Here is a 17,262-nt window from a genome sequence, read left to right on the forward strand (position 1 = left end):
CCGGGCAACTCTTCTGGAAAAACATCTATAAACTCACAAACCACTGGTACTGACTGAATCTTCGAGTCGTACACTTGGGTATTCAGCACAAAAGCTAAATAAGCTTCATAACCTTTTCTCAAATATTTTTCGACGACTAAAAATGATATTACCACAGGCAGGTTATCTAACCCAACCTGAAGAACATCACCATCCTCACATCTTAACTGAATTACTTTTCTTCCACAGTCTACTACAACACCATGGGAGGTCAGCCAATCCATAACGGCAATAACATCAAGTTGGTTATAAAGCAATGGCCTTTAATCATCAAAGGATAGTTTCTACATACTTGGTCCACTAATACATGCTTGCCTAACAGGTTAGACACTTTTATTACAAACTTAGTGGAGTTGGCTAGAAAGCAATAACCTTTAATCATCAAAGGACAGTTTCTACATACTTGGTCCACTAATACATGCTTGCCTAACGGGTTAGACACTTTTATTACAAACTTAGTGGACTCTACTAACATGTTTATATGGGGTATCAAATCCACACATATATAGGAGTGGGAAGACCCCGAGTCAATCAAAGAAACAACATAAATGTCATGAATAGAAAAAGTGCCCGTAATCACGTCAGGAGATTCTGCCTCCTCACAGGCATGAATAGCATAAGTCCTTGTAGGCGCTCTGCCCTCAAACCTCGTCACTACATCTCTAGTCGCGCTTCTACTGTTAGCTCCACTGCCCGTATTTCTTTGGGGTCTACCCCTTAAAGGAGCACTACTCGCCCTTACCTCTTGATTTTTCCTTTTGTCATTTATTTCGGGACAATCTCGAATGAAGTGTTCTAACAACCCACACTTGAAACAACCCCTCTCATTTACTCGGTATTCGTCTAAGTGGCGTCTCCCACATTGTAGACACTCCTGCCTATTTGGCCGTATACTACCGACACTAGCAACTGAAGTGGTCTGGGCTTTAGACGTCATATTCTGTCGATTTTTGTTCCTCAACGAAAATCCCATTGAAGCACTCGATCGGGTATTAATTTCTTTCAACCTCTTGGAGGAGGACTGATGTGTCTTCCCCATCTATATTCTCTTTAAATCTCGCGACTCAATGGCCACCTTCCTCCTCTCTTTTACCAGCTCTTCTGCTTTACATGCTCTCTCAACGAGAACCACAAATTCTCTTAACTCTAGGATGCCTACAAACACTCGAATGTCTTCATTAAGGCCATCCTCAAACCTCTTACAGATAGTAGCTTTAGTGGATACGAATTCTCATGCATATTTGCTGAGCTTTACAAACTCACGCTCATACTCCGTCACAGTCTTACTACATTGCTTCAACTCTAGAAATTCCTTCTTTTTTTAATCCACGAAGCTCTGGCGAATATACTTCTTTCGAAACTCTTCTTGGAAAAATTCCTAAGTGATCCACTCTCTCGGTACAATAGACACGAGAGTGTTCCACCACTAATAAGCCGAGTCTCGTAAGAGTGACACGACACACTTCATGCACTCATCGGGTGTGCATGATAGCTCATCAAATACCCTCATGGTATTTTTTATCTAGAACTCCGCTCTCTCCGGTTCATCATCTACACTAGCTCAAAATTCCTCAGCCCCTTGCTTCCGGACCTTGTCTACCGAAGGCTTTTCTCTCCTAAACATTTTCACACCTTGCGGAGCCACCAGGGCATACTGAGGAATCGAAGGAGGTGGGGGAGGTGGAGTGTTCGGGTTCGCACGAACAAACTCTGTGTACCAAGCATCCATCATTCGGAGGTAGGCATCCTTAGCCCCTCCGCCTTGGCCCATACTTATGGGCTCACTCTCTATCAGCGCGGTCCCTTCTGTGGGAGCCGGCACATTACTTTCCACATCATCTGCCGTGGTTCCAACAGGATCCATTTACTATATAAGAAAAACACAATTCATAATTGTCAGGAATCATCACACTATCAATATATATATGGCATGTATGGCTAGACGCGTACTTTAGCTAGGTTAGTCCTAGAACCGACTAAACCATGCTCTGGTATCACTAAATGTAACACCCCTCGCCCATATCCGATGCCGGGAAATGGTTCGAGGTGTTACCTAACTTAACTCAATCAACTATACAAAATTGGATAGTAAAATTTTGATAACTTTTAAAACTTTTACTTTCATAAGAAATTAGTTCCTTGAATGGGCTTACGAGGCTCGAAACATACATTCGAGACGATTTAGACTTAACTAAGAATTTAAGAAAAACTTGGTGAAATTCATGCTTTAGGGTTCCACACGCCTGTGTAACTCGGGACACGCCCACGTCATCAGCCCGTGTATGACACTGACTTTAGGGCACGGCCATGACACACGCCTATGTGGCCTATCCATGGGCAATACTGACTTATAGACACGGCTATGGCACACGCCCGTGTGGCCTAACCGTGGACAATACTGATTTAAAAGTTTAAGTGTAGGGGGACACACGGCCATAACACAAGCCCGTGTGTCTTACCCGTGTGGACAAACTAGGCTATCTTCCAAGCCATTTTGTTACCCAATTTGCACAACCTACACAAGATCATTTCAATATGCTCATTCTATCCCAAAAGACATCAATTTATCCATAGAAGGAACATCATATACATTTGTCAAAATGAATAATAGCCATTATCTAGGCTTAATACAAAATGAAGGGCTTTTATCTTAAGCCAATATACATAAACAATTCTCAATAATACAACTCCCTAGTCTAGCCCTATACATGCCATAATCAAAAATATAAATCCAACTATACCGAGTATTACGGCTGATAGTGTGATCGATATCTCTGACTTCAAGGGATCCTCGAGCAAAATGGCAATATTGAAAGAAAAGGTAAGGAAAGAGAGTAAGCATAAAGCTTAGTAAGTTGCATGTAAATATATATACAACAACAACTTCACCGTTTATCAATTATGCTCATAGCTCAAATGTAAGTATAAACTGGACTTACTCATTACCATCAACTCAAATTATATTTTCTAATCGAGCTCATTACTCATGCCTACAAAATAGGTACCTATAACACTTACAACATTATCATACTTTCCTTATTAAATCTCTTTCTTAACTCTTAAAGTTGAACCTTTTCGAGTACTACTGGATATTCTATAATCCTCAAACATGGGTTAAGTTGCTACTGCCATGTCCCAGACATGGTCTTACGCTGGCTATCTCCATCGAGGCTGATGCCATGTCCCAGACATGGTCTTACACTAGCTTTCATGTATACGTGCTGATGCATGTCCTAGACATGTCTTACACTAGCACGAAACTTAGCCGATGCATGTCCCAGACACGTCTTACACTGGCTAACATCATCGAGGCCGATGCATGTCCCAGAGATGTCTTACACTGGCACTCACCTCTACGCCAATGCCATGTCCCAGACGTGGTCTTACACGGGCTGTCATGATGCGGCTAATGCATGTCCCAGATACATCTTACACTATCCCTCATCTCAATGTCGATGCCATGTCCCAAACATGGTCTTATACTGGCTCTGACATAACCCCAAGTCATGGCATGAATATCCGGTTTGTTGCCTGGGGTTCTTACTAGATCTTTCGACTTTCTCAATCATAAATACATATACTTAGTTCCAATTCTAGAAATTTATGCTATATCAAATCAATATCAATCGAATACATGCATTAATAATATAGTTGTATTATTTACATACAACTTACCTCAGTTTACAAAATATACTTGACTAGTCGGCTTAATCGAATTGCTTGGCTTTGCCCCAGTCTAGTCTCAGTTTTGGAAAATCTTGATCTATAATAACAAAATGCACTCATTCAGTCATTAAACACAATTAGGCTATCTAAATTTTATATCTTTGGTAAAATGATCATTTTTCCCTTAGACTTTAGCAAAATGACCATTTTACCCCCATGATCAAAATTCAATTTTTATCTAATTTATTCGTATTTCAAACCTAGATAAACTCTTTTTACTACTAGAGAAACCCAAAATTCTCACTATTTCACACACTTATTACTTAATTTGCAACTTATCCAAAATAGTCCCTTTAGGTGTTTTCATGCTAACACCTTTCAGAAAAGTTATTTATAACACAACTAGGACTCATATTCCTCCATAAAAACTCAGCATATACCATAAATACATCCATGGAAAAATCCTAAACTCTTGACCATTTTGTAATATATCACCCTCATTTGAAAGCTCATGCTTCAAGGGTCTCAAAAGTGTAAAAATCTTGAAGAAAACTAATTAAAATCACTTACTTATGAGTGCTTTAAGTTGCTGCAGATTTTTGAGCTTTCAAACATCAATATTTTATGATAATTTCGGTGAAGAAAGAAGATGGACAAGAAGAAATTGATAGCTAGGCTTTTAGGCATTATTTTATCACCAAACCATGACATCATCTACCTAATACTTTGATTATTTGTTTAAAATCCATCACATGGCCGGCCAACACTATTAAAAAGGGTGTAATTTCCTTTAATAGCCCTCGATTTTGATTTTCTAGCTATTTAACACATTTGGATACTAAAATGTAACTTTTGCCCTTTTTTGCGATTTAGTCCTTTTTCGCAATCGGGCTTGAAAGTATTAAAATTAACTCTCCAAATTTTTCATGCACTAATATAATCGTGCTATAACCTTATAAAAAATAAAAATAATTTTCCTATCTTCGGATTTGTGGTCCCGAGACCACTGTTCTGACTAGGCCCTAAATCGGGTTGTTACATATCTTATATATTAATAATCGAAACTCTGAATTATGCTGAAGTCATCTTAATCAAATAAAAATCCTTGAGCCTTAATAAGAACGATATCTCAACTCTATAAACAAATATTATCCCAGCTGTTAATGAAGCATTTGAACACTGAAGAGAATCAAATATGGTTTAAACAGCAACCAATGCAGAAACACAACTTCTATAACTCTGTAATGGTACTGCAGTACTCCAAATTTTTTAGTAGAAATTATAATTATAATAGATATAGTCACCTCTGTCAAATAGAGATCTCTTGCAGGTAATCACATAGAATCATAAGAAAATCGGGATAGCAAAATTTCAACGCCTGAAGCTACACAGAATATCTGAGGACCACAATCTATATAGAATAATATCAATTCTGATGATATCCCAGAAAATTTTCAGAAAGAACAATGTCACTCATAAATATTGAAATCCATAGTATCAAAAGCAATATAATCTTCACGAATATTCAACAGAATAATAGCCAGTAGAAATAAATTATTAATATCTTACAGATATTACCGTCAACTTACTTATTCACATAAGGAATAATATACCATAGAAAGACAGAACAATGTCGAACATAACCCAAACAGACCAACGATGCTTTCATTAATTAGTATCTTTAGCTATGTTCTCATACGATAAGAATTCCTTCCGTAATTAAACAGTCACCTATACTTTTGAAGATAAATATACACAAAGAATACCCAGAAGAAGTCATAATAACTGGCCGATTATCACTATTGCACTCAGCCATCAATACAATTCAAACTCTATTCAACTGTCTAATTTTGTCATAAAAATTTTTCACATTATCTCTTTACTAACAGAAATCAATTCAGAAAAGCTTCCTTTCGACAACATACCTGAATTGATCATTTAATCGAAGTTAACTTCTTCTGTAACAATGACTTTGCATAATTTGAATAGTCTTCAAAACTATCCAATATCTCTTTTAATACTGCCTTCATTTGCTGATTCATTCACTTTTCTGAGTACATTATTAATCTTCCGAACACGGACTTCTGTAACTCTACACTCATGATTTTATTTAACTCAAATTTTACAGATTCCATTATAACCTTTCACTGATAAGGGGGTGAGGTAGTAAAGCCTCAAATTTAACTTGCACATAAATGTACATAACACATACTTTCACATATAACCAATTCATTTCTAATTTCACATTCTTTAAACATTTAATAAACATTTGGTTTTAATCACTTTTGTTCTTAGCACATAATTCATATTCCAACTCAAATCCTTAATTGACAATTGAAATTTTCATATTGCATCATAACTCAAATGTCATAACTCATATACTAATATAATTATAACATTTATCAATAACCAAAATGTCATAGACTTTAACCCATACCTTTACGAGTGTCAACTCATCACATATATATATTTTCATTCAAACATTTGAATACGCATTCTATACTATTAGAATCAGCTCGGTTGGAAGACATATATGTCTCATCAAAACAATTTTTTCATCAGAGACGTGAGATATCACACTATCGCAGGTTGAATATGGCATGTATAGCTAGACTCACATACATTATGGTAGTCCTAGAACCGACTAAACCATAGCTCTGATACCAATAAAATGTAACACCCCTAACCTATATCCATCACCAGAAAGGGTTACGAGGTATTACCAGAGGAAACATAACTTCCGAATAATCATATGCATAATTTTATTGAAACTCTTAAAACAGATAATTATTAATATAAATAAAACTAAATTAATCTATTTCCAAATCATATTATGGTACTTTCTAAACATATAATCGGATTTATAATTCATAAGCAATAAGCACCGAACATATCATTTTATCACATTGCATTTGTTCATAACATAAATATAATATAATACTACAATTTATAAACACATATATAAGACATAATAAATAAAGATATTCAAACACATCTCATTTTTGGCAAGTTCCATTTGGCACCATTTAGAAAATAACAAACTTAATTTCTTATAACTTAAAGTACTATTCATTTAGTCACTTTACAAAACCTCAGCCGAAATAGTAATGCATATTTCAATGTCCATTTTTAACATACGAAATCCCTTTACAAGTTTATATTCTTACATAGAACTAATTTCAAACATTATCCAAAATTTTCATATAATATTAAGAACATTACAACTATGTATTTGCAATGTAACAAACTTCATAATCAAGACCAATTCAACAAATACATATTCAACTAAGCATATACAATTATATATAAATCAATCCATCACTTCATATACTTATATGTAAATATATATATATAAAGACCAAATCGTGATTAATTTACCAACATAATTCTTATCCATTTCTTTACTTAATAAAATAACTTTAATAAGCTAACACATCCATTATATATAAATATCATGTCTTAAACATATATCTCTTACGCGGCAATAATCATTAATAAACTAACATAATTTGAAAACACACAACAAAGCATCCAAATTTACTATTCAAATGGTCAAAACCCAAATACAATTGTCGAATATAAACAAGTTAAATTCATATGCTTTAAAATACATATAGGTATTATACTTTTTGCAAATCACAAGACCATATTAAGTCATTTTATATTTAGCTATTCAATGAAAGTACACTATGAATCAAATTTTATACCTATCATTATAAAACCAAAGTTTTAGCCATATATGCACAAAATCCCATTTCTCAATAAAACCAAATACAAGACATATTTGAATCAATAAACTCATGAGTAAAATATCAAACGTAACCGTACTTATATATACCAAAACCACAACCAAACATAATCATCAAGCCAAAGCATAAATTCCAAGATTAACAAAATGGACAAGCCATGTTCGCATGGCTTACACATATATATACAACTTCAACCATATTCAAAAATTAGTATAGCTTATGCATGCCATAGGTTTCTAATACAACTTTTAAAAGTATCGAAAGCAGTCGATCGTGTGATAGACTTTGCTGACGATCCCCGAGCCTGCAACCAGTCTCCAAAATCTATAAATAGAAGTAAAAATACACACACACAATAAGCTATCTTAGCTTAGTAAGTCATAAGAAAATACTAACTTAATAACAATAATATCCAAATATTAAGTCATAAGACATAACCAAACCATACTTGTAAATTCAAATATCCACATATAACTAAACGTGGATTAAGTTTTGTCCAAATATACATTCGTTCTTTATCCAAAATCATCTTTCATACACAATATCAATAAAAATTTCATTTGACAGAATACATACTATCATAATACATTTATACAATTCACATTTCCCTAGTCATAATTTCACATTCAATTACCATATAGAAAAATGAACATATAAACTTTGGCATAAGTATGAAATTCACATTTCCATATCATACATATATATATCATTACACCGAATATGACCAATAATATGCTTAAACATATGGTTTCATTCACTTTGTTCATAGCTCAATTCTCAATTCAAATATTATCTCAATGGCATTGGTAATTTATTAAGGCAAACCAAGCCATACTTATGAAATTTAATTACCAAACATTTATCTATACATAAATTATAACATTTCCAAACACACATTGATTCATTAACATATTTAATATCACATAGACCTTATTTTTTTCGAATATATATACTTCCCTATAAACACGTTTAAGGTTCACATTTCAAATACCTACTAATCGAATGCACATAAATCCTTTAATATCAATATGAATTTCAAATTTCAATTTATTCCTCATGTAACATTAGGCTGAATATAAGCTCAAAAATAAAACATTAATATCACATATTTATACATTAATCCACATATAGATTTTCAAATACACAGTCACTACCATTAACGTGATTTATAACTTGTATTCACATATCAAAATATTAACTTACCTTATTTCTGAAAAGGTAATAAATTGTCACATACCTATTCACTTTAACTTGTTTCCACATTCATTCGTAACTTATCATTGCCTATTGAACCATTCGGAATTAAAAAGGATACTCGGATTATAACACATATCGTACAATGCCAACGTCCCAGACGTGGTCTTACATGTAATCACATGTCGATGCCACTGTCCTAGACAGGGTCTTGCACGAATCACAATTACGATGCTGATGTCCCAGACCTGGACTTACTCGAAATCACATATTGATGCCAATGTCCCAGACGTAGTCTTACACAAGAACACATATCGGAAATCCTATGTCATGACATATGTATCCTAGCTATTCCTAAGGTTCGTACGGGGCTTTTCGGACGTCGAATCTTGGTCGAATCAAATCATAAACATAGTTCCCAAGTGTACACATATTTGACTTTCGTTTCTACAATCTCCAATATATCAATTCAGCACATGTAACGTATTTTTATTTTAAAAAATAACTACGTTTATTTGCTTATAAACTTACCTTGGACAACGGTAATCGGAACGTGATGATTAATCAACGATTTTAGTTTTCCTCTGATCCAAATCCGATTTATTTGGTTCTTATCTAAATGTATTCAAAATAAACTAATTCAATATAACTTCATTCAATTTCATCCAAAAACACATAAATGGGAAAATTACTATTTTATCCCTGATATTTCATACTTTTTACAATTTAGTCTAATTGGCATAAAACACAAAACATACAAAATTTACACATATCAAGCTTTGGTCAAATCTTTATTATGCCCATACAAGCCCACAGAATTCATTTATTTCACATTTTAGTCCCTCAATTTATTATTTTGCAATTTAGCCCTAATTACTCAAATTCATCAAAATTTCCAATACAAAACATACTAACCCAAAACATATCTTCAATCATTCATCATCAAACATCACAAAACAAAATTATTCATCAATGGCATAACTCAAAATATTCATCAAAATCAGAAATTGAAGCATGGGTCGGGTAGTATTCAAAGCAACGATCTAAAAAAAGTAAAAATTATCAAAAACCGAAAATAAAACATACCTTGATTTAGCTTTCAAATGGTCGAATGTCTCAAACTCTTTTTCTTTCTTGTTATTAGAAGTTTCGGCACTTAAAGAAAAATGATGCATGGCTTTTGTATTTTATTTTATATTATAACATATATTAACATATTATTTAACTTACATATTTAACCTTTATTATAATTATGAAACCATTATATCATAAGGTTACAATCGTCCACTACATTATGGTTTAATTGCATTATAAATGCTTCATATTCTAAAGACAACAACAATTAGGCACTTTCACATTTAACCTTCAAATTTTCATTTGACACGATTTAGCCCTTTTATTTAATCGAGCACTCAAACAACAAAATTAATTCACGAAAATTTCACACTTGCAAATTCACACAAAATAAACACAGAAAATAATATTAAAATATTTTTTTGACTCAAATTTGTGGTCCCAAAACCACCATTCCGAATAGGGTGAAAAATCGGGCTATTTTAAAGGTTGAATAGCCGAAAAGCCAAAAGGCTAAAAAGCTGAAAAACTGGGTTGACGACACCACACGGGCGTGTGGGCGCCCGTATGGCAAGCCATGTGACAAAACATGGCTGTGTGGTCGACGAGATGGCCATGAGCATCTTCATGGGCCGAAATGATACTGGGCTATTTTGGGCCAAACTAGGCATGTAGGCCCAATAGGCTTGTGGTCCTGTCACAGAATCAATCACATAAAAGTGTGGTTACTATTGGGCTAGGCTATGTAAACCACACGGTTAAGGCCAATTTGGGCTATGTGGGCTATACGAGCATGTGGACCCACGTGGGCCCGTAATATGGGCTGTGGGCCTATTATTATCGATTGGCTGTTAAGGTTGCACGGGTCACCCAAGACAACTGTGGACCTACTGTTGGGTCGATAAGTGTACCTGAACCTTTATTTTTGGTAAGATGATTGTTTTACCCCTATGTGATGTTTGACTGTTTAAGCATGCCATTTTTATTGTATGTACATTCATATCATGTTGCATTGCATGGGGTGGGATATACGGTTTTGGAGGAAGTGTACTGAAAGGCTACAAGCCTATTACTGCCGGCTCTGCTACAAATACTATTCTAGTGCCATAACAGGTACGACTTGGTGTGTATGGTTGGGTGGGTCGATTTTATCCCCACATGGTGTGTAGGGCTGGTACAGAGATGTGTGTAGTGGATGGATTGGGTAGGATTCTGTGTTTGCATACTGTACTGAAATAGGCTAAGGTCTAGACTGCCACTGATACTGCAATAGGCTTAGGCCCAGACTGTTATTACTACTAAAAGAGGGGCTAAGGCCCCTAACTGAAACTGAGGGCTTAGGCCCAAATTGTGTTTACTCTGATTGTATGCTTTTATGGGATTTCACACACTGAGTTTTTGTAAACTCACCCATCTGTTAACTGTGCAAGAAATCCCCAGGCTTAGACGGATCAAGGCGACGAAGGACTCAGAGGTGGCCACTCGACGAAGTTTCTTTTAATATAATAATTAAGATTTTATTTTGGGTTTCATTATGTCATAAGGCCTCTCTATATATATTTTTTAAAATTTTTGTGGTTTATTTATTTTTTATTTATATCTGCTAATAGTAGGATGTAGGTTTTCAAAAGATATTCATGATTTACTAAAATACCACGGATAGCAAAACCATTTCAAAAGCTTCCACGATAAACGAGATTTTTGAATTAATAAGTTTTAAAGTGAATACTTTTTTATAGTGACGCAAACATTAAAATCATTTTCTAGTTCATACAAAAAGACTAAATAAACATTGGGCTTTTCAAGTGATTTCACGCTTTACAAAAAACACTTCAATGTGACATCGCCATATTCGGCCATAATGTCCGGGCCGGGTTTGGGGTGTTACATTCTCTTTCTATTTAGTAACGGCCATCCGACCTTGTTTCAATTCCAAAAACTCTTTATTTTTCTAATCGAGGAATCTCTGGCTTATGTACTCCTTTCAGAACTCTGTTTGAAAGAATTCCTAGGTAACTCGTTCCCTAGGAACCACCGATGTCAACGTTTTTCACCAGTGATATGAATTATCTCTACGCAAAGATACTACGACTTTAATACATTCATCTGGAGTACAAGACAACTCATCGAATATTTGGATAGTGTTCTAAAGCCAGAACTCAGCCCTCTTGGCATCATCATCAATTGTAGCTCGAAATTCTTTAGCCCCATGTTTACGAATCTTATCAACATGTGGCTTACTCAATCGAGTCGGGTCTATTACTTGTGCCCCAACCGAGACTTGTTGAGGAACAGGTGGGGGTGGAGGTTGTTGATTAGTTGGATTCGTTCGTACAAATTCTGTGAACCTCTCAGTCATCATTTGGAAGAAGGCTTGCTTAGCCTCTCCTCCCTGACTACTAGATATCAGCCTAGATTCAATCGGCGCTGCCCCTTGAGCGGGAGCGGGCGCATTGCTCTCAACATCATCAGCTATCGCTGGTTCGGGATCCATTTGCTATATGAAAAACATATTTTAACTATCAGGAATCATCACAATATTGTAATTCATATATATAGCATGTATAGCTAGACTCTCACATGCTACGTTAGTCCTAGAATCGACTAAACAGTAGTTCTGATAACAATAAAATGTTACACCCCTAACTCATATCCGTCACTGAACTAAGGTTAAAAACGTTACCAGACAAATCTAAACATTTCGCACTCATTTCTCAGTCATCATAGCATCATCATCACATAACATTACAAAGTCCCTTGCTTTAGAAAAAGGTCGGCACTAAACCGAGCACATACAAATTTTTCCAAAACTTAAACATATTTCTAAGTTTTAAATGTCACATGCCCGTGTGAACAGGTCCTGTGCCTCACAAGGCATTAGGCACGCCCGTGTGTCTAAATTGTGCCAAAACAGGTCATACATACTGACTTAACCACAGGGCCACAAGGCACGCCCGTGTACCTTGGCCGTGGTCGAAACTGACTTGGGCTACACGGCCGACCACACACCTATGTGTCTAGCCTGTGTACCCTTCGAAATGGCCACACACGCCCATGTACCAAGGCTGTGTGCCTCGCAGAGCCACCAAACACGCCCGCTTGTCTAAGCCGTGCTCAAGACTGACTTGAATAGCTAAATTATAACAGACACACGGTCGAGACACACGCCAGTGTGCTTAACCGTATGGGTTGAAATTAGGCTTGGTTTAAGCCACAATTTCCACCTATCTCAAGCACTCCAAAACTACAACATTTTAGCATCATTTGCATACATTAATAGGCAACCAAATCAACCAATTTGTATGTATTCATACCATTCAATTACCATCCAATTCACTACTAAATTTCTCAACCAAAACATACCTAGTCAATGTACCAAAATCATCACAACTTACATAAGTTTCAAAAGTATAATCTCATCATCTTATCACCTATTTCATACAACAAATTTTACCACCTCAACTTTTCACAATTAAACCATTATATAAACAATATATATACATCATATAACTTACTTATCAAACACACCATTTAGGCCAACTTAAGAGGCCATACATAACAATATTTACAAGCCAAGTCTAATGGCTAATCACAACACAAAACATACCAAAATGACACTCGAATATACATGCCATATACCATATATGCAACTCTCAAAATGATACCAAAAGAGATGTCTGATAGTGTGATTAAGTCGCTGACGATTCCCAGATCCGAGCTAGCTTTGTAACATTGTAAAACAAATAACATTTCACACAGTAAGCTTTAAAGCTTAGTAAGTTCGTACCATGAATAATCAATAATTTATAATATACGAAACATCAACTAATAAACACTTAGTAATTCACAATTCATCAATCAATTCTATTCTATCTTATTTAATATGTTCATGCGGATTCATCAAGCTTTATACACATAGTATCATCTACCACATAGGTACCGAACATACCTGAACTTTCCCGTAATTATTCATTTCATTCACATCTCTCGTTCAATAACGTAAATTCATTCGGAAGTCTTTCCCTGCTTTAAGAAATCGCACACTTAGTGCATCAGTGATTTGCCGAAGCCGTAACAATATCGCATATTTAGTGCCATTTCAATAAACCAGAGCTATCTCGATATCTCACACTTAGTGCCTCATATAGCCGAAGCTATTTCAACTCGCACAGTTAGTGCCATTTATAGCCAAAGCTATTTCGAACTGCACACTTAGTGCCGAATATCGTCGATCATTAGCATGCTCAACACGTAATCAAATATTTATACAATTTTTGCATTATCAAAGCATTAAAACATAACTATAACATCATTTATCACGAACGAACTTACCTCGTACTTGGATTTGATGATTCGGATCATTTACTCAATAATATTCGATTTCCCTCGATCTAAATCTGAATTCCTCTTTTCTTATTCTATACGTATTCAAAATTAACCCTTTTATTCAAAAAATCATTCAATTCAATCCATATATACATATTTAGGGCATTTTACAAATTATTCCTCACATTTCCACATTCTAACATTTTAGTCCTTATTTCACAAAAACACAGAATACACATAATTTCAATGAACCCATGAATAGTCGACTATCATAAGGACTTATAGGAGCCCAAAACTTTCATTTATTTTACAATTCAACCTCTCAATTTACACGTTTCTAAATTAAAACCCTAATATGCATTTTTACTCAAAATCACCTTACAAAACATGTATATCAAACACTAAGCTTTCATATTTCATCATTTAACATCACAAAAATCATGAATTCATCAATTGCATCTCATTAAATTATCAATAATTTCATGAATTTAAGCATGGGCTAGTTAGAACACTTAACAACGATCACAAAAATGTAAAAATCATCAAAAATCGAGCTCGAATGCTTACCTAATTGAGCTTAAATATAGCCAAACCCTAGTTGAGTTTCAACCTTTCTTTTTTTATTTTATATTTTTGGCAAGAACAATAATGAACCAATTTGATTTTTTTAATTATAATAACATAATATTTTGATTACTAAATTAACCTTTTTCATTTCACTTAAAATCCACCAACTAATGTCTAATTTTGTCCATACATTAATTCATTGGCATAATTGCATCATAAGTACCCCACATATATAAAGACAAGGCAATTTGGCCCTTTAACAAATAGAAGGTCACTTTTACATTTTACACGATTAGGTCCTTTTTGCAAATTAAGCATACAAACAATAAAATTTCGACACAAAACTTTCACACATATCAATTCACATATTATAAACACTAGAAATAACATTAAAATAATTTTCATACCTCAAATTTGTGTTCCAAAAACCACTATTCTGACTAGGGTCTAAACTGGGCTGTTATATATTCAGTGGAGCAAAAGTCCCTGTTTAAGAGTAGATCTAGCATAATTGAGTGGAGTTGATTGCAATCCTAAAAATAAGACTACATAAATCTGCCGAAATAGAGTCAAATCTAATATTGGAATCCATAGATTGAGTTAATGCGACGATAGGGGTTTTAATTAAAAAGAGATTTCAATTAATCAACCTAAAGTCAGTTGTTCTTAGTCTGGAAAGAGATATTAACATAATTTAGGGATTTCTACGGATGAATACAAGTGAATGAACCGTTTGATTCAAAGTCAGAATACTAAGTGAAGTCTAGGTGGATTCTTTCCTGGGTATTGTCTCTCTCATTGGGTTTTTTTTTACATATTTTCCTAATTCGATCTCTCTCGCGTTCATAGTTAATTAGTTTAATTTTAGATTAAAACACCTCCTTTAATTATTCAGCTAAATAATAGAAAGACAGTTATTACTAGTACTTTTAGTCCTTGTGAATACGATATTCCGGACTCACCATAGCTATACTACTATTCGATAGGTGCGCTTGCCTTCGTCGAAATATTAGTTAGTTTCGTGACCCATCAAGTTTTTGGCACCGTTGCCGGGGACTAAAATATTAGGAACACTTAATTTTTATTACTTTAGCCATTTTTTTATTTTTATTTTTATTTTTGTTTTTACTTTAATTTACTAACTCTTATTTTCTTCTGGCAGGTTCTTGTAGTTTATGACTAGAAGAAACCCGTTAGGACCTCTATTATTTGATAGTGAAATTGAAAGCACAGCTCATAGAAATTGTAGAGAAATAAGGTGAAGTCTATAGTATATAGAGGAAGAGCACAAGAATGATACTAATATTACTGAGAAGACGGCTGAAAATCAGAATAATCTGCTACCTCCTATGGTTGACGCGAATCCTGTAAATCAGAATGCTGCTCCTAGTACTATGTACAACTCTGCCTAGCCTAATTTAGCGGGGGCTAAATCGAGTATTGTAAGACCTGCTATTGCTGCAAATAGCTTTGTACTGAAGTCGAACACTATTCAAATGATCCAACAGTTTATTCAGTTCGATGGTTTGCAAGATGAGGATCCAAATACTCATTTGGCTAACTTTCTAGAGTACTGTGACACTTTCAAAATTAATTTTGTTTTTGATGATGCCATTCGCCTTCAGTTATTTCCCTTCTCATTGAAAAATAAAGCTAAACAGTGGTTGAACTCTCTACCACGGGGTTCCATCACTACATAGGAGCAAATGACCAAGAAGTTTCTATTGAAATACTTTCCGCTGGCCAAGATGGCAAAGTTGAGGAATGATATATCTTCCTTTGTGCAAATGGACTTAGAGACCCTATACGATGCATGTGAGAGGTATAAGGATTTATTGACAAGTTGCCCTCACCATGGGTTACCTTTGTGGTTACAGGTTCAGACTTTCTACAATGGTTAGAACCCCTCAACTAGACAACTAATTGATGCATCCACCGGCAGTGCCCTAAATAACAAAACACCTGAGGAGGCTTATGAGTTCATTGAAAAGATGTCACTGAATAATTATCAGTGGCAAGTAATGAGGACAAAGCCGACAAAAACCGTTGGTGTTTTCAACCTCGACGCGGCCACCATGTTATCAAACCAGGTAGAGCACTTAAATAAAAAGATTAATGGTTTATGTGTTTCTACGCAGGTACATCCGGTGATGCAGTGTGACACAAGTGGAGGAGGAATGAATAATCCAAAATGCCTAGCTTACGACCCTAGCACTACAAACGAACAAGTCAACTATATGGGTAACAATTCTAGACCTCAGAATAACCCCTATAGTAATGCTTACAATGCAGGTTGGAGGAGCCATCCCAACTTCTCTTAGGATGGTCAAGGTAATCAAAGACCATAACCCCCTTGGAACAACAGAAATGTGTAAGCGTACACAATCGTAACAAGTAATAAAGTGACAAGTAAATGTCCAATTATCGTACCCACAGGGACTGTGAAAAGGATTATTTATGAATGCAATATAAAACACTTTGGTGAAGAAAAGTATTTTGTTTTAAGGGCGAGTAAGAAAAAAAAGATTTTAAACTAAATAACTAAAGAAATAAATCTCAAATGCACGATTTCAAAATATGATTTAATCAAGATTTCATAATTGTGTTGATTTAATTACATTTCTTTAACTTAGAATTATTAAACTCA

The 17,262-nt window shown here is 34.9% G+C and overlaps 1 non-coding gene across 1 annotated transcript; it reads right to left on the reverse strand.

Moving 5' to 3' along the window:
- Positions 1-16,369: 16,369 nt before the first annotated feature.
- On the reverse strand, positions 16,370-16,476 carry LOC121231548 (small nucleolar RNA R71). The gene has a single exon (XR_005929606.1). It is a non-coding gene; the product is annotated as a small nucleolar RNA R71 (small nucleolar RNA).
- Positions 16,477-17,262: the final 786 nt, after the last annotated feature.

The sequence above is a fragment of the Gossypium hirsutum genome, chromosome A06 (genome assembly GCF_007990345.1).
Source record: "Gossypium hirsutum isolate 1008001.06 chromosome A06, Gossypium_hirsutum_v2.1, whole genome shotgun sequence".
Taxonomy (NCBI): Eukaryota; Viridiplantae; Streptophyta; class Magnoliopsida; order Malvales; family Malvaceae; genus Gossypium; species Gossypium hirsutum.